The 19,408-nt window shown below is 43.1% G+C and overlaps 1 protein-coding gene and 1 long non-coding RNA gene across 2 annotated transcripts in view; both read left to right on the top strand.

Annotated features, from left to right (window-relative positions):
- LOC118921399 (uncharacterized) overlaps positions 1–19,408 on the top strand; it is a 326,145-nt gene that overhangs the window by 114,453 nt on the left and 192,284 nt on the right. The gene's annotated exons all lie outside the window — the stretch shown is intronic.
- The window catches only part of LOC130680146 (uncharacterized), a 95,195-nt gene continuing 90,150 nt past the window's right edge, over positions 14,364–19,408 (top strand). The window contains exon 1 of the long non-coding RNA XR_008993186.1: positions 14,364–14,399. This is a non-coding gene — a long non-coding RNA (uncharacterized LOC130680146). The remainder of the gene's footprint in view (positions 14,400–19,408) is intronic.

Raw genomic sequence — 19,408 nt, 5'->3', positions numbered from 1 at the left:
TCATTTTTAATATAAATTTTATAGTGGTACAATGAAAGTTCCTTCTAATTAAACTGTATTTGGGGATTTATCTCCCTCTACAAAAAGCAAGTACCCATGGGAGCCCCTGCCAATTACTTATTCAGACGACAATCAAAAATCTCCAAGAACTGAGTGGAAGGCCTGGTGGTGGGGACTCCGTGGGGGGCGGCTGTAAGCAGGTGGGTGTGGCAAGAGCTCAGCGAACAGCAGCTGCCCGAATTGTGAAGCTCACAGCCGTTTCTGGGCCACAGGTTCTTTTTTTTTTGCAGATTCTTCTCCTACCTTTATTTTAAAAGCTTTACCCTAGAATATGGTGTAGATGATAGAGTAAGTAAATATTGAAACAGAATGTTCAGGGGCAGGGTCTTTGGTACACTTTAATTTTTTGCTTTGCCTTGGAAATTTTCTTCCCTTTAAAAGACATTCTACCCAGGACCTGAGACTGGAAATAGCTTCTCTCTAAAGACTCATATTTGCCAGATGAAGTACAGGATGTGTGGTTAAATTTGAATTTCAGGTTTACTCCTGTTTTACTCCCTTATGTTATTTTGGTGGAACTTGGAAAGAAGAGGAGACAAATAGATTTGATTAACCTGCCATGATCATCTGGATGTTCTACACATTTTATGATACTAGTATAAACTTAATAATAAACATGGACAAGGATTGTACAAGAAAATTATATGTCAATCTTAACTTATGACCATAAATGTAAAACTAGAAAAATAGTGAACTCAAAAAAATTAAAAAAAAAAAAGTTTAGTCTCCAGAATCCAAAAGTACTCCTTGTTTGAAGAACTCAGCATCCTAGTCCTTTAGTCACCATCTTAAATAGGGTGAGAATTTCAGATGATCAAAACATGCTTTTTTCTCAAGTAGTCATGGAACATGAACATAAATATCCTACACAATTACTAAGGGCTGTGTATTTGCCTAATGCCCTTTCAGGAGCCAAAGAATTGACTATTCTTCCAATGATTTGTTTCTGTCGTCCCTCTGTCCTGTGTTTGACCTTTCTTTCTTTACCTTCCAGATCTTGATTTTTTTAATTAAGGTATTATTGATATATAGTCTTATGAATGTTTCAAATGAAAAACAATGTCGTTATACATTCACCCATATTATCAAGTCCCCACCCACACCCCCTTGTAGTCACTGTCCATCAGTGTAGTAAGATGCTGCAGATTTGCTATTCATCTTCTCTGTGCTACACTGTCTTCCCCATGACCCCCCACACCATGTGTACTAAACATAATACCCCTCAATCCCCTTCTCACTCCCTCCCCACCCACCCTTCCATACCCCTCCCCTTTGGTAACCGCTAGTCCCTTCTTGGAGTCTGTGAGTCTGCTGCTGTTTTGTTCCTTCAGTTTTGCTTCATTGTTATACTCCACAAATGAGGGAAATCATTTGGCACTTGTCTTTCTCTGCCTTGCTTATTTTACTGAGCATAATATCCTCCAGCTCCATCCATGTTGCAAATGGTAGGAGTTGTTTCTTATGGCTGAATAGTATTTCCATTGTGTATATGTACCACATCTTCCCCATCCATTCATCTACTGATGGACAATTAGATTGCTTCCATATCTGGGCTATTGTAAATAGTGCTGCAATAAACTTAGGGTGCATACATCTTTTTGAATCTGAGAAGCTGTATTCTTTGGGTAAATTCCTAGAAGTGGGGATTCCCAGGTCAAATGGTATTTCTATATTTAGTTTTTTGAGGAACCTCCATATTGCTTTCCACAATGGTTGAACTAGCTTACATTCCCACCAGCAATGTAGGAGGGTTCCCCTTTCTCCGCATCCTCGCCAGCATTTGTTGTTCTTAGTCTTTTTGATGCTGGCCATCCTTACTGGTGTGAGGTGGTATCTCACTGCGGTTTTAATTTGCATTTACCTGATGATTAGTGATGTGTAGAATCTTTTCATGTATCTGTTGGCCATCTGAATTTCTTTGGAGAATTGTCTGTTGATATCCTCTACCCATTTTTTAATCGGGTTATTTGCTTTTTGGGTGTTGAGATGTGTGAGTTCTTTATCTATTTTGGATGTTAACTCCTTGTCGGATACGTCATTTACAAATATATTCTCCCATACCGTAGGATGCCTTTTTGTTCTGTTGATGGTGTCCTTTGCTGTACAGAAGCTTTTTAGCTTGATGTAGTCCCATGTGTTCATTTTTGCTTTTGTTTCCCTTGCTTGAGGAGGTGTGTTCAGGAAGAAGTTGCTCATGTTTATATTCAGGAGATTTTTGCCTATGCTGTCTTCTAAGAATTTTATGTTTTCCTGACCTGCATTCAGGTCCTCGATCCACTTCAAGTTTACTTTTGTGTATGAGGTCAAACAATAATCCAGTTTCATTCTCCCGCATGCAGCTGTCCAGCTTTGCCAACACCAGTTGTTGAAGAGGCTGTCATTTCCCCACTGCATGTCCATAGCTCCTCTATCGTATATTAATTGACCATATATGGTTGAGTTTATATCTGGGCTATCTAATCTGTTCTATTCATCTCAGATCTTGATTTTTAAAATTCTATCTCGAGAGAAAAAAGCTGATAACCAGGTGGTGCTGTGTTTGAAGGATCACTAGATCAGGCACCCTGTTCTCGTACTCTCAGCCTTACATTTCAGGAGGGGATGGGGAACTTCCTTTTTCTTCCCTACTTGAGGGAGCCTGTATCTAAGTTTCTTATGACTAGTACATTCCAGCTGAATTTTGTGGTGTATAATACACTTCACTTTGAAAACCAGGAGGAAGAATGGCTTAATAGAGAGATCCCCTGGTTAGTCGGAGAAGGGAAAAAAATGATTACCTACCATGACCTTGTTTCTCCACTCTCCTCCTTCCCAAATTGATGGGGATCTCTGGCCCCTAGTTATACCTGATTGAGCAACATCACAGAACTGCTAGTCATAACACAGGCAATGAGGGAAGAATTTGGGTAATTCTTGATTTGTAAGAATTTGCAGGGATGTGGCACAGCCATTTGGATAAGGTTAAATACAGTTGACTGTCCCCTGGTTCTCTTGTATAGAGAATTGCTATGACCTGATTCCCAGGGTGTTATTTCCTTTTCTGCTGTTCTGGGTAAGCCCAAAAGGGTTTTAATCTACTTGGTATGACTCATGTGGTTAGATAAGAGGACAGGGTAGCGGTTTTCCTTCTGTCTGCTTTCACGGAGATCAAGAACTGTTGAGCATTTCACACAGTAAAATCAGCATAGCCCGAAGAGGTTGTTAAGGGGAAGTTAAAAATGAGGATTCCTCCTGGCTGGCAAATGGCTCTTTGCTTAAATGTAGCCCCAGAACCTGTAGATTGCTGCTACCTGCTGCATGTGGAAGCTCAGTGCCCAGCAGGCATCTTAATCCACTAAGCCAGTTAATCAAGATGCCTTCCATGTGGAGCAAAGCATGTCCATTCCCTCCTCAGCTTTGTCCACATGAAATGCAGTGTCCAGGCTTCTAGCCAATTGCCATATGCCCAGGTAGCAATCGGCAAAGAAGGTTGGCTTCTTGCTATATCATATTTTTAAAAATGGTAGGACCAGCCATTGATCTCTTTGCTTTTAATAGTATAGAAAATGCTGTTTCCCCTTTTGTTGTTTTCAGTGACTGTTTTCCAAGCACCTTTTGCTATAGATTGAGTCTTTTCTAGGGAGGAAACCAAAGGGGTTAGGCTTGAGCCTGTACTGAAAGTGTTTAGTCTTCTCTAGTTGAGTCAGAAGGTGCCACACTCCCAGTCCCACCTTGGGAGTGGCGTGGTTGGGGAGCTGCAGGCCAGGTCATGTTTACTGCATTGTACACATGATAAATGGCCTTAAAACTATGATTCTTTGTGGTATGATGAGTTATAATAAACTGACCCTAAAGAATGCAATGGCTCTTAAACTACAGTTAACTGTGTTTTTAATGAAGCAATACCCAAAGCTCTGTTCTTCTGAAGCAGCTGTGGGAAGGTTGAATGAAAGGTAGAAACACGAGCAGTACGCTGAAGTCGTGTTAAGTATCCTGCCTTGTTGCCATCTGCACAGGGAAGTGCATCCTAAGTGTACTAGGAGACTTGCATCAACTCAGTCTGCTTTTTCCAACATACTTCCAAAGTTTCCTGTGCAAAAGCTTAGTCATTTGGCCCAGGCCTTCCAAGGGAAGATGGGATGTATCAGTGACTAGGGTGAAGCGGTAACTTGTCTTCACCCTTCACACCAGGTCGTGTGATCTCAGTGATGATAAACCAGTGATTGGAATGGCAAAAAGCATCCTTGATGGTTCTTCACAGGATACTGGTGAAATCACTGTTGATTCAGCCAACATTCCTACACAGTCTTGATGATCCTTCTCTGTATAACGGTAGCTGTAAACTGGAATTTGCAGGAGGTGCTGTGATGCTCATATAATCTGTCATTTTATAAACTGCTAAGTAGTCAAAGTAAAGAGCATTATAAAAAATTGTATCCAGTATCTGGTTCAAACAGAGGTGACAGAAAACTTTCCTAAGGAATGGAGGATCTCTAGGCATGAACAAGCATGTGCCCGAGAGCTGAAGACTGTGTTGGTTCTTGTGCCCCGGCAACGCCGTCGGAGGGCCGGCGGGGAGGGCGACCCCGCAGCAGTCGCAGGGCAGGGCTGGAGGGCGCGGACCCGCAGGGCAACTGCCCGCGAACTGGAATTCGCTTGGGGGCCTGCGGGCGGGAGGCGGCCAGATCAAAGGCAGCCGCCCGCTGGGCCGAGACTGGTCGGGGCTCGCGGAGGGGCCCCCTCTCCCGGGAGCGGACCCCGGCGGCGCGCCTCCGCCCCGCGGCGATCCCGCGCTGCCCGGTCGCCCCTCACGAGCCCGCACGCTGACGCGGCCCCGCCCACGCCGCGCTCCCTGCGTGGCCGCCGGGAGGAGGCAGGCCGGGCGCTGCAGGCTCGCGGGAGCGGGTCGGGAGGCGCGGAGGCGCAGGGCGGAGCAGCCTCGCGGGGGCCATGCCTTGGGTCCGGGGGCCGAGCGGGTCTGCTCGGCGTCGTGCTGCTGACGGCACTGCTGGCCGCGGGGCGAGGGCTGCCCCTGAGGAAGCCGCGGGGCCCCGCCCCCGACCCGCGCGAGGCTGGCGGAGGTGAGCTCCGGGGCGCGGGGCGGCCTACAGGTATCTTATATTGCCAGTTCTCCTGCTGGTGCCACAGCCTTGGAGGGGAGGTCACGATGGAGGGGGCTTGTTTATTGGGCAGAAGGGGTAACTGAGCAGTTCTGAGCCAGACTTGCGCCCAGGGGACAGGTCTCTAGTCCAGAAAGAGCCTCCGGAGGACCCTGCCTGACCACCTTGTCTAAGGAGGCCCTTGCCCCTGTCATTCTGTCTGCACCCCAACCCCCACCTTATTTCCTTTCTGACCGTGCACATCTTAGCATGACATGTTCTATAAATTCCACTGACTTGTTTGTCGTGGATCCCTCTCTTCCTGCGAGATCATAAGCTTCATGGCGCCAGAGGCTGTGGCTGCCCTGGCACTGCTGTGTCCCCAGGGCAGTGAGTGTTTACTGCATGAATGAATGTAGGAAGGAAGCAGTGATTTCTTGAATAAGTCAGGAGACTAATCAGGAGCTCCCCTGAAAGCCCTGGGTGAGAAGCTGAATGTCCTGGGGAGAATCAAGGTGGTGGGAATGGCAGGATAAGGCCTTACAACCGTGCGTCTGCAAAACCAAGCCCACGGATGCTGGAAGTGGTGAAAGAGGAGGTGGAGAAGGGGCCCGGGAGGCCAGGGGGGCTGCTGACCCAGGGAGGATCGAAGGGCAAGGGGAGAGATTCTGGTTGGGAAGCTGAGATTAAGGGCTTTTCACTGCCCCGCGTGGGGGAAGAGAGTGTGCCTGTCCTTAGACATCTGCCACTTGAGGTGTTCTCAGCCTTATTGCTGCCAGAGCCTACCCCTCCCAGCTGGGCGGGCAGTCTGCTTTTTCACCCACCCCCAGCCTCCCATGGCTCTGGGACTGGGCATCTTTATGTCAGATCACCTACATCTGTGACCCCCTCCCCCAACTCCACATACAAACCCACGAATGAAATAGAGACTAAGATGTGAGGCTGTGCTGGAGGGCAGCCTTTCTTCCATTTTTGTCTTTTTATTTTCTAGACATAGGTTATTCTAAACCTCATATTGGGCTTGCAGCTGGCAGAAAAAAACGTGGCAGATTTGACTATCATGTTAACCAGGTTGATGCTAAGTTGCATCATCTACTGGATGGTACCTGGAAGGCATAATGGATAGTACAAATGTTAGCTGTCCCCTTCCTCCCGGGGCCATCTGTCCTTGCTCCCATCTGGTATCCCCCCCACACTCACAAGGTGGTCTTGGTTTGCTTAAGGTGTGAGGATTGCTGGCATAGAGCCAGCACAGGGGAGATGCTTGTTTGGCAGGCCTTGCAGCTTCCCAGAATGAGAAGGCATCACAGGGTAACCCTGTTGCTGCAGAAATTTACCTGAAGTCGGGCTTCAATGATAGTTGGTGTGCTCTATGACCCTCTGCAGAACCGCACTGGCCTCCTGCATTCTTGCCAGGAGATCTTGAAATAATCTCATCTTATTCCTGAAATAATTTGGTGAGGGCCTATGATATGCTAGGCCCTGTGCTGGGGTAAGAGTTGAATGAGATGTGGACTGTGGGGCAGACAGATGCTGCTCGAGTAATGACAATTCAGTGTGACTGTCGCTTGCTGTGGTTAAGTAGCTCCGCACCTAATGGGCTGGGTTCTGCAGATAATGTCTGTTAATGAAATGGTCCCTCCGGTGCCGAGTTAGAACCCCTTGCTGCTAACTGTTAGGACAGTCCTGCACTCAGTGATTGCTTTTTCTGAGGATCTCAATTACTTTCCAAATCAAAAAGTTAATTCGTTTTTTATTTGTTGAGTTGACAGTGAGAAAAGTGGAAAGTGCCTGTCTTTCCTTCTTCGTTTCCTAAATTGGGCCACGTGTGGGCAATTATGTTTAACACAGTGGAGTGATCAGTGAGTCATTGACATTCAGTCCATCAAATGTCATTTTGTGTTTACTTGTATCATCACTTGGGTAGATTGGCCACAGAAGACTGCCTTGACTCCAGAGCCAAGTTTTCTTTTTTAATTTAAGTAAATGACGTTTAACATGTAACTTTAAATAATACCTGGAATTTAAAATCCTTAAATGTTCATATAATATTCTATTCGTTCCTTACTTTTAAAAACAAGAAAGTTAGCATCCAAATAATCTTGATTTCTGAAGGCCTGGTAAATTTCATCCTTTCTTTTCTATCTGCTGCCTTGTAAACACCATTGACACTTTTCTCTTTGCAGTATTACAGCTTTTCTGTAGGCTAGCCCCCCTCTGCTCCCCATCAGAAGCAATGGGCAGAATTGACTGTGGGACCCTGTATCTGAGACATCAACTGATTGGTCCCAGCAGAGCTGTGTGGTGTGCGCACTTTACAGACGGATAAACTGGAGCGGGAGGTACCTGGGGACCCCCTCAGGGCTGCAGCTGGGGGAGCCACCAATAAAATCAAGTCATTCAAACCTTCTGGAGACTGAGAGGATCTTGCGTCACAGTCTCCCTTATGGACGTGATAAAATTGATGTTCCCCCAAGTACGCTGCAGGGAGACTATTAGCAGGTTACTAATGGCGATTTTTTTTTAAACAGATGACTCACACCTTAATTGTGAAGAGATTTCTTTGATATTTTTTCAGTCATCCATGCATGGTCTCCTCCTTTTGTCTTGATAAACATCTGTTTAGATGCTTTGGGTCTTGTGTAAACAGAGGTCTCCTTGCCCTGATCCATGTACTGTTAGACAAGAAAGAGCAGGGGCACAGAGCTTGCTGACATCCTCGTGTTTCTGCCCCAGAGTGCTGGAGACGGCTGCTTCCTTTGCCTGTGTGGCCGTGCCCAGCCGCATCCCTTCTGTCCTCGGTCTCCTGAGAAAGGCGAGAGAGGCCTCACCTGATGGGGCAACTTGGGGGCAGGGGTGCGGGGAAAGCACAAGACCCTTGCACTGTGCCCAGATTCCCTAGCCACCTATGCACCTTGGTTTAGTTCCGCCTGCTGTTGTTCTCCCACCTTTAACTTGCCTTTAAAACATCACGGCTGCCAGTGAGGGCCACACCTCCTGTTCCGGGGACTCCCAGCATGCATGCTGTTCTCTGTGAGGCAGAAGGTGAGCTCTCACCTGCAACTAGGTGGCATTTCTCAAGAGACCCCCCACTTCTGTGTTTGACATACGCCTTGAGCACTTGCCGCAGGGCTCCGCGTGACCGGAGGAGGCAGTGGATATCAGGCTCTCTTTCCAGAACACCCTGTTGTTTCCTGGATTATTCGGCTTGACTCTCAAGTTAGCCCTTATTTAGGGTTAATCCCCTAATCGTCCCGCCCTCTGGTGTTGAACACCCAGACGTGTGCTAGGAAATCTAACATGACGGCTTTCCTTCTGCCTCTCACTGAACCATAGGAATGAGATGAAGTGTGTGGAATGGTTGGTGTGCACCCGGTAAGTGGGAGCCAGTAATAGAATTCATGCTGCATAGGGTGTTACTTTATTTAGCTGTGCTCTGTCAGTCCAGTGAAGACTAATTGCAGAATAGCGTCTTGCTAGCAGAAATTAAAGTGGTTAAAGTTTTAAAAATTCAAATGAATACATGAAAAATTGTCAGAAAGGTTGTTAAAGAAGCATTAGTTTTAAGAGCATTTCAGGTATGGAAAACGTAGAATTTGGATGTCAGAATTTCAGTAACAGTGCTGTTAGCAAAGCTTCTATCTCTGCCGTACCAAATGGTTGATGAATTTCACACATGGGCTTCCTTTGTAGCTTCTCCAGCCAGCTGGGTGGAGTCTGAGGAGCTCTGCAGCAGGGCTGCCTCAGCTCCTCAACGCTGGACAGAGGCGATGCCGGCCACGGACTCATCAGCAGGACACGGGCCTGGGCGGAGGGCCAGCAGCTGGCCGCTTCAGCATCACACTCACCTCTGCTTTGTCCGTGGAGACCTGTCCGAGTTGAGCTCCATCCAGCTTGCTGTTTTCATACCATTCTTCTCTTGCAGTGGGTGCTTTTGATCCCCATTTTCCCAGTCCACAGAGCCAGCCTTTTCCCAGAAGTCACTGAATCCTATAATATTTAAAATGACAGCCTGAGACTTATGCTCTAACCAAGCACAGCTGGCTGCATGGATGAGGAGGTGTGACTTGAGCCTCTGCCAGGCTCCACCCTCTTTCACTGAGCCTCACGCACAGCTAAGACCCTGAGCACAGCCTCTAATGGATGTGAGGAAGACCCAAAGATGGAATCTGAGAAGCCTCACTTACACTCTTTTCACAGCTCTCAAACTTTTTGGTAGCATAGAATCTATAATAGATTCTTGGATTATGAAAAATATTACTCAGTACTCACATTATATTGATTCAAAAATAAGGATTATGCAGTTCAACGGCAGAGTAAAATACAGCTTTATGGGATGGTAATTTTTTACTTAAGTTCTTCTACATTATAGTGGTAGATAATGGATTCAGGAAGGGTACAATGAGGAGTAAAGCTGTTGTATTGGTTAAATGATGTTTAAAATGATTTGGCTGTCAAATTCATGGAAATGTTATGAACAGTGAATGAAAAATCTAAAATTAATTCCCTACTTCAAGAAAGGGTGATTTATACCATAATAAAATTATATTTTTATTTAAAGAAATTTAGTCATTAAGTAATGCCCATCACTAACTCTCATTTATAACCATCTGGTTAAAGCTTCTGCAGCAAATAATTTCTTCCTTAAGCAATATATCCAGGGCCTTGGTGTCATTCATGTCAATGAATTTTGTTCTGTACTATTGTGCTACAGCTTTTGGGGGGTGGCTTTTTCAAGTACTGGAAAGACAGATTCTTATTGAGCCTCCATAGTCGATGGAGCATTGAACTCATTTACCTTCATTAGTTATCTTCATGAATGACGATGATGATGTTGGCCGCCATTTGGAGACTGCTGTATACAAGCCAGCACAGAAAGCATGGCAGGCTGATTGTTATTTCACCTAATCATCACACTACTCTATGATGAAGGGACCACTCCTGCCTTTACTTTGCAGATGACACACTGAGGCTCAGGAGAGTGAAATGCTCACCAAAAGTGGCAGGGGCCCAGCCCAGATCCACATGACTTCAGAGACCCAGCTTTTAATCCCTGTCCCATGCCTCATGACTATTTACTGAGCATTTGCTTTGAGCCCTGACTCAGCCACTTCCTACACGTGTGGTGCTCAGCAAGCTGCAGACTTCCTTCTTCATACACAGAATCTTCCTCATCTATGACGTAAGGAATACAATTTACTCCCTCTATTCCACAAACTTCTGATTTGTACTATTGGGTACTCTGTCCTATTTTGTTTTTAGATGTTTGATTGAAGCATATCAAATATATAGGAGAGGGTACATATGTTCAGTGTAAAGCTCAAATTTTTTTCAGAATGAACATACCCATGTAACTACCATCAAGATCATCATTTAGAACAGTCCCAGCACCTGTAAACCACATTTATGTCCCCTCAGTCATTACACTCCCAAAGATGACCACGAATATATCACCAAAGATACCTTTTGTTTCTGAAATATATAAATATCAAATCCTGTAAATGGTACTCATTTGTGTTCTGTCTGCCTTCAGTCAACATTGTGAGATTCATGGCATTGCATATTGCAGGGTCTGTTCTTTGGCATTGCTGTGAAGTTTTCCATTGCATGAATATGCCAGAATGTATCCTTCTGCAGCTGCTGAACATTTGGGCTGTTCCTGTTCTTGGCTTTCATGCGTCATGCTGCTACCAGCATTCTTGTACCTGTGTTTTGGTGCTTACATGAATGTATTTATGTTGGACATTTACCTAGGAGAGGAATTGTTGGGTCAGGAAAACAGAAATCACACTGGTTTTTAATAGAAGCATAGGAAATGGTTCAACAGATATTAAAGGATTGAAAAGACAACAAAGGAACTGCTGTGATAACTCAGACTTGACTGTAGGGAGCAGATCTTGTCTCCAGAGGAGGAGCCCCTTAGGACTGAGGCTCAGCCCAGTGAAGGGAGTCAGTCCTAGTGCTGGTTCCTCCAAATCCATGTATACATTTGGCGTTATCAGTTTTTATGAATGTTATCTTTTCTGTCTTGTATAACAGTATCCCACAGAGGTTTTAACTTGTGAAGTTCCTATTTAAGTCTTCTGCTCATTTTTTTCGGTTAGGTTATTTATATTTGTCTTGTTTGTTTGCAAAAGTATTTTTCTGTATTCTGAATGAGTGCTTTTTCAGATATATACATTGCAAATATATTCCCTTAATGGTTCAATTTTCATTATCTTAATCATATCTCTTAATGAACAGAAGTCTTCATTTTAATAAAGTCTGGTATATCATTCTTTTCCTTTATGGTGCTGCCTTTCACATCCTATTTAAGAAATTTTCATTTACTTAAAGGTGATATCTTCTAGAAACATTGTTTTGCTTTTCACATTTAGATCTACAGGCCATCCAGAGGAGATTTCTGTGTATGTTGTAAGGTATGAGATTGAGGTTTATTTCTTTCAACATGGATATCCACTTAGTCCAGCCCGTTATCTGTCCAGAAAGCTGTCCTCCCATTGCTTTGCATTGACTCCTTCGTCATAAACCCAGAAACTGCATATGTGTGTTTTTCCTGCTCAATTTTGAATTCTGTATACCTTTTCTCTTTTTCTTAATTGATATGCCACCTTAAGGATCTACCAAATACATTAATCTTTTCAAAGAACCACCTTCAGTTTTAAATTTTTATGGTATAATTTTCTCCCCTTTCTCCTTGATGTCTGCTTCTGTCATATTTCTTCTGTTCTACTTTTTGTGTGCTTAAATTGTCCTTTTTCTAGGTTTTATAGCTCGATGCCTAGATCATCAATTTCTAGCCTTTTTTTTTCTAATATATGCATTTAAAACTACAATTTCCCTCTAAGCACTGCTTTAGCCACACCCCTCATTTTAAAATATGCTGTAATTTCATTGCAATTCAGTTCAAAACACCTTGTTATTTTCTTTTGGAAATTACATAATACACTTCTAAATCCATTTGTCAAATATTTGATTTTTTTCTATATCCTTCTGTTATTAATTTCTAATTTAATTTCACTACAGTCAGAAAACTGTATATTCTGTATATGATTTAAATAATTTGAAACTTATTGAAACTTCCTGATGGCTCAGCATATGGCCAGTTTTTATAAATATTGAATGGACACTTGAATGTGTTGGATACAGTAATTGGATACAGTGTTTGATCTACATCATCTAGATCAGGTTGATTAATCATAAGATTTAATCTTCTATATCCTTACTGATTTTTCCCTCTACTTGGTCTATCAATTAGTGACAGAAGTTTCTTAAACTCTCTGAACATTATTGTGAGTATATCAATCTCTTCTTTTACTTCTTTTAGCCTTTATGTATATTTAGGCTATGCTATTAGGTGTGCAAATTTGAAATTGCTCTATGTTGCTGTTAAATTTTTATCATTATGAACCATTCTTCTTCGTCACTAACAATTTTTGCTTTAGTGTCTATTTTATTTATACCAACTTTCTCTCAGTTGGAATTAATACAGTTTATCTTTTCTATCTTTTTACATTCAAACTCTTTGTATTCTTTTATATTTCTCTTGTAAGTGGCATGTAATTGGATATTGTTTTCTCTATTATGTCAATCTCTGCATTTTAGTGAGAGTATTTAGTCCATTTTTATTTACTTAAATGGGCTTAAATCTAACATACTATTCTGCTTTTCTATTCTTCTTCTCCCCCCATCCTTTCTTGTCTTTGTTTGGACTATTCAGTTTTTTGTTATTCTACTCCTTTGGCCTCATAGCACTAACTTTACCATTTCTTGGACAGTGATATGACATTGTAATACTTTAATTCCATTTGACCTCCTGATCTTCTGCAATCATATTGTCATGTATTTTATTTTTCCAAATATCATAACCTTGGAAGCATTATTGCTGTTGTGCTAAGCAGCCAAAATTAGGTTTCTCCATCTTTTAGCCTCTTCTGGTGTTCTTTATTCTTTTTTGCATACCCATGCTTTCATCTGAAAATTTTTCCTAGTGTCATCTCTAATATTGTCTTCTCTTCTTGACCCCAAAAGGATGCTAGACAGAACGCGAAGGTGTGACAGACAGCGTCATTTGTTAAAAACATGCTGGGTGCCACACGGCCTTCTTGGTTGTAATGGTGAGAAGTTGGCCCAAGTTTGGGGTTTTCTCTTCTCTTCCTCAGTTGCTAGCATGGATTTTCAGCTTACTCTCAATATTCGGCTTTTTATCCTAAACTGGTTATTTATGGTGAATAGTAGATACTTATTAGTTAAGAACCATAATATATATATTTCCACCCTTTCTTCCTATTTTTTTCTCCTACTGGGCCTTTTCCTGTGTCCTGAGTATTCCCTGTAGTTTCCCATCACTCTACCTTGTTTTAGGCCATTCATTCTTCCTGGTGTACCCTCCCTCCCTTATTCCTGTCTGCAGGCCTGCTGTTCTTCAGTGCTGTTTTCAAAGGTCCTTTTAAAAACTCTTTTCCTTATGCTTGCAGCTGAATATAGATATACTGGTATTTACCAAGGTAAAATCACCCCTTTATTTCTCAGTAATTTGTGTTTGTTCTGTAGCCTCCTGTTCAACTGTGAATATCATCAGTGCAGGAACTCTGCATGATTTACCCATGTACCTTCTGAAACACTTTGCTTATTGCCCTGCACATAGCAGGAGATGGGATTGAATTAAGAAAGAGTAAGGGTTCCGTTTAGTCTAGTGGTGTGGACTGGCTATCTAAACTGTCCATAAGATCCTACCCTTTGGAAACTACTGAGTTGAGCCTAAACAATCAGCAGACCATGCCAATCACCCACATAGGAGCAGTGGTGGTCTCCACCATGACACTACAGATCAGAACCTGCTGCTGGTCAGGTAATACATTTTCCCCAGGCCCTACAAGCACCTGCAGTCTAGGGTGGAAGGCAGGAGCCTTGACATAGAACAAGGTCTTCCTTAATACTTGGTAGTAGCCCAGATTCCATGCAAGGAAGACCATGAGAGTTGGCTCTGTTTGTTAAAAACGGAATGCTTAGCAATATATTTTTTTGGCTAAGCCCCCAAAGTAAGAAGTTGTTTGCCTTTATAGATGTGTATGTGTATTGAGAGTTTAGCAGACCCAACATTGCTAAATGTCATGTTCTTATGAGATTATCACCTTTCTATGAATAAATGGCTAACAAAGGTGAGATATCTACAAGTATCTCTACATATGAATTAGTCTTCAAAAACAGTCTTTCTTTTCTTGCAGGAATCCAGAATCTTTAAAGTCAAAAGAAGAGGAGGTAAGGGCATCTGTACCTATTTTATTCTCAGTGTTGACATTTTGTAAGTAGTTTGTTGAAGCGAAGATGAACGTCAGAAAGTGAGCAGCCTGTTCTTTGAAATTTCATGTGGCCTTTTCTGAGTGTTATTTGGCACTTGCCTCTAGGGACACTAAGAGCTGGAGCCAGATTTGCTTTTTTTGTGGGAACTATGTCTTCTACCTTCAAGTATTCAAGATGGGGTCTGGGGTACTCATAATCATGTTTACAGTCTTGAGAGAAGCTTCATTTTTTAGTGTAGTTTGGAGTAATTATTTAGTTCACCCAGCAAAAACAACATCAACAATAAAAAATGGTTTATGGTTTGAGGTATTTCAAAGTGGGAAAAGATGCCACTGTGAAAAATATTTCTGATTAGATTCTTAGCTTTAGCTAAGCTGAAATAGAAATAACCAATTCATTTCCCTTTTGAAAACAATTCCATTTTCCCTACCACCATTCCTCTAGCACATTATTTTCTGATCTCTGAGGTAAGTACATATGGGTGGTAATTTCTGAAATCTTTTAGTGGAAATTGAAGTCTCCTTTATTCACTTTCAGCAATATCTAGTCTCCGATAAGAGAATGTTTTTCGTATGATTTATAGAATCATCACCAATCACCCCTTAATTGCAGAGATAGGAAGATGCAGTCAGAAACCAAAGTGAGTTCTTGGTCTAGGCTCTAGCTTTTGGTTTTAGCTTTAGCCACATCCTCTGTGGCACTGTCTCTAGAAAGAGTGGCAATCTACAAAAGTGAGCAAATTCCATATTGACTCATAAATCTAACATATCCTTGACTCATGATTAGTTCTAATTTTATGCATCAGAATGGAAGACAGAATGGCCATGGTATCAAAGCGTGTTTCTAGAGCTTAGAAACCTAAACTTCCCACATGATCTTACATTGGTATAGGCATTGAAATAGTTGCTTTCCGCTGTCCATGGTGCTGAACTGCTGGCTTCAAAGGACCCGTGTGCTGTGGCCCTAGGATGAACATTCTGGTTTCTATTCCCATTTGGTTTTGTATTCAGTGTCCTGTGAACTGTACCTATAGGGTGAACTACATTGTTTGGGTATCAAAACCAAAAGAAATTGGATGAAGTTGGGCAGGCAGGGAAGGAAGGCATGTTCTTATTAAAAGTTGTTTTCACAATGAGCATGATGAGAATGTAAACTGGAGAGAAATGGCCATTAGGAGAGAAGTTGGAGTGAACTTTGGTTTTGAATACTATTGTATTCATGTTAGTACCCCTGAGCGTGAATGTTTGGAATCAACTTGCATTACAGAATCTCATATAAACCTGTTTTGGACTCTGACTGTCCTTATGTTAGAAATGTCTCTAAATACTAAGACTGGGGTATGAGAGAACCGTGTGTGCTTTTGTCCAAAGTCATGAAAAGGTTTGATCGGTCCACACTCCAAATCCATAGAATACTGAATGTCCAAGAATGAGCAAGGGTGTGTTTGGGCTCCGCTCTGCTCTTCCTTAGCCTCTTTGTCTCTGGAAGCAGCAGCCTTAACAACTGGCTGACTGGGAGCATGTGTTTTGGGTTGGTACTGGCAAATTTGTCCTAACATGACATAAACTTTTTTCTTCCTATTGTGAATGATGTCTTTCTTGCATGTTCCCATCAAAGTTGAGTGTTTTCAAGTTTCCGAAATTTCCCAGTGCCTTAATGTCAATCCTTATAGTCTAGCAGGAAGGACGGAAGAGTAGAATCTTGCAGGTTGGTTCCAAGTATTTTTAGGTTTGAGAAGGTTGTTAGTCTTCTTGAGAATACTGTGTGAGTATAAAAATAATAGAGGCAGTGTGACTATTTCAATAAATTATTATTCCTACAAATAAGAATAAGACACCATCATCCAGCAACAAACACTTAAGATTGGTTCCTGAGCTCTGACTTGACTAGGAACTGAAAGAAGAGCAAATAAACAACACTCTGAATTTTTCTGCTCAGTTTACAGGCCTAGGAGATTCTGGAGAGGTAGCCTCTGGACCACAAAATCTAAGATATTTTCCTGTTTTTGTTTTGTTTTAATATTGCACCTAACTCAGAGGTATCATCTCCATCCAGGGTTCAGTGCTCCAAATGGATGACCAGTTGCAACTTCACACTATGTGACTTTTGGAGACTCTTGATTATGTCTGTAAAGTGAGATGTGGGAAAGGCTATTAGCAGAGGGAATGGAGTCCATGCTAAATCACAGTGGGATTGGAGATGGTTTCAGTAACATGAATGCACTCTGTGCCTTAGACCTGCTTTTTGCCTTATTTCCCCTGTTCCCCTCCTAGGGTCCAAGACTATTAATATAACCCACCTTTCTTGCCTCTGGCCTTACTCACATTGCTTCTGCAGTCTGCATGCTCTCTGTCCTTCATCTTTGTCAAATGCCACCTCTCCCTCATCTGTTCCAACTCTTTCATGAAGCATGTAGATTACTCTACCTTGTCTGAGAGGTAAGGTCTCCTTTTGGGTCACCCATTCACAAGAGTAGAGACCCTTCCCTCATTCATCCCCAAATCCCTCACAGTCCTAGCCCAGGGCCTGAAGTTGCTCAACAATTGTTTTTTTAATTAAGTGCAAGCTAGCAATTGCTTTGTGTGTTTTTTCTTTTCAAGGAGATCTTCTCCTAGTGTTATACAAGTGAGGCCCTGAGGGTTTTGGTTCCAGGAAGGTGTTATGTGAGGAGTATTCTAAGGATGTCCATTGGCTATTCCTAGTTGAGCAATTGACGAAAGTGCTCCATGTTCAAATAAGCTTGGTGTTACGGGTTGACTTGTGTTCCCCCGAAAGATATATTGAAGTCTCAACCCAGAACCTGTGGATGTGACCTTAATTGGAAATGGTATCTTGGAAATGTGTAATCAAGTTAAAATGAAATCATGCTAGATTAGGATGGGCCCTAATCCAGTGAGTGATATCCCTATTAGAAGAGGGAAATTCGGACACACGTATAAGCAGAATGCTGTGTGATGATGGAGGCAGAGATCAGAGCGATGAGCCTATAAGACAAGGAAGGCCAAAGATTGCTGGCAACCACCAGAAGCTAGAAAAAAGCAAGGCGGGATCTTCTGGAGAGTCTTCAGAGGGAACATGGCTCTACCAACACCTTGATTTCTGACTTTCTGTCACCACAACTGTGAGAAAATTAATCTCTCTTGTGTTAAGGCCACCCAATTTGTGGAACTTTGTTATTGCAGCCCTAGGGAAATAACATATGTAGCAAATGCTAGACTCAATACTGAGCTGGTTACTGATATTTTTACTAAAGAGCTTCTCATAGCTTTAAGATGCTAAATATGACTCTCAAAAGGGGGTGTAATATGCAGCATTTCCTGAACTTAGTTTCCCAGGCCTCCTAATTTTGTTGTTTTTGTTAATCTCAAGGCTGGCACAATGCCTTATGCAAGTTCTGCTCCAGAGAGTTTCAGGAAGGGGATACTTCCCAGTGCCCAGGGTGAGGACAAGCCCTGGTACTCGTGACTTCAACGGCAGTGCAGCGACAGAGTGGGGAGATGATGATGATAAAAATGGCCCAGTTGTTCTGAAGTTTTCAGAGAGCTTTCACATTCTTTACCTCCTGTGACCTCCAGCAACCCATGACACGAGCAGAGCAGATAGACCCTGCACACAAGACTCATTCCTTCCTTTCCAAGCTGATTTTAGTGGGACAGGGCATCCCTCTGCACTAGTGCCCCCCTCATGCACTGACCCTCTCACTAATGGGAGGCTTAAATGATTTCATCCTGCTTCACCATCCAAAGGCTTCTGTGCCTTCATGTCTACTCCCAAGGCTGGAGAGCTGAGAAGACGTAAAATTGAAAGAAAAATTCCTAGAGGATCTTTGCTTCAAAGTTAGATTTGTGGGAAGGACTCTCAGGGGAACCTGGAGGAAGACACATAGTATCCATGATTGTGGCAGGACTGCAAGACTGGTAGGGTGTCTTTTGAGAAGGGCACATGGCTGCCCTGGCTGGACGAAGGCCGTCCTCCTTCAGGGCAGTCCTGCAATCGCCTCCAGCCCTGGGACCCACTTGTGCTAGCTGCATGGAGAAGGAGAGATGGCTACATCTTCACCTGCTTTCCACTGCAGGTGTTTTTACACCCCCCTCTAGACAGCTGCAATTTAATTTCAACTTTTTCTGATGCTTCAGCAAAAGGTGCCAACCTTACCTCTCCAAGACACTCCCGTGTCCACTCCTAGGGCTGGCACTGATTGTGACTGCCACAGTTAATCTACTCAAACCAGTACTTTTCTCTAACTAATCCCATCACTTTGAATTATAGCCACGAGAGAACACTTGAGTGAGCTCAGCAAGTGGCGGAGATAATTCAGCCTTTGTTAGGCATCTCTTAGGAACATGGGGCCATCTATAAACTATCCCAGATGTCTGTGATTGTGCGGTGGTTAGAAGGTGTGAGTTTAGAAGTGGGCACGAATGTCACATTGCATTGCCCACCCTCCCAAGGTGGCTCACTCACATGTGCCAGGCTTCTGGCCTGGCTTCTGGCAGGGCTGTGAGAGAGACCCGAGAAGAGGATGCTGCTGTCATCAGGGAAAAAGAGAGGGAAGTGACAGCCACACACACAGCCCTGGGGGCTCTGACTCCTTAGCAATGCAAATCTCCTAAATATACATGAACTGCCAGTCTTGAGTGTGTAACTGGACCTCCCTTTCTGAAAACCCTTGGAATTAGCTCCTAATAGGCAACACCTCTAGTAGCCCCTTTATACTTCTCTGTATCTGGGTGAACTAAAGCTATCAAGAATTGCATTCTGTTTACCATTCATTTTGATTTTGTTTAGCAGGTGTTTTCTGGATCTATCAGTCGCCTACATAATCTGTCTTAGTGTAATGTGAGTCGCTGACTCTTTGGTGAAACAGATTAATAAACTCCTAGCTCCTTTTGGGGTAACATCTTAATGTCTACAGATGTAGGCACTTAAAAGGGAGCCATCTAGATCTGACAGGGCCTGGCAGCGGG

Source organism: Manis pentadactyla, chromosome 13 (genome assembly GCF_030020395.1).
Source record: "Manis pentadactyla isolate mManPen7 chromosome 13, mManPen7.hap1, whole genome shotgun sequence".
Lineage (NCBI taxonomy): Eukaryota > Metazoa > Chordata > Mammalia > Pholidota > Manidae > Manis > Manis pentadactyla.
Note: the sequence above shows the minus strand (reverse complement) of the source record. Positions and strands in the feature narration are given on the sequence as shown.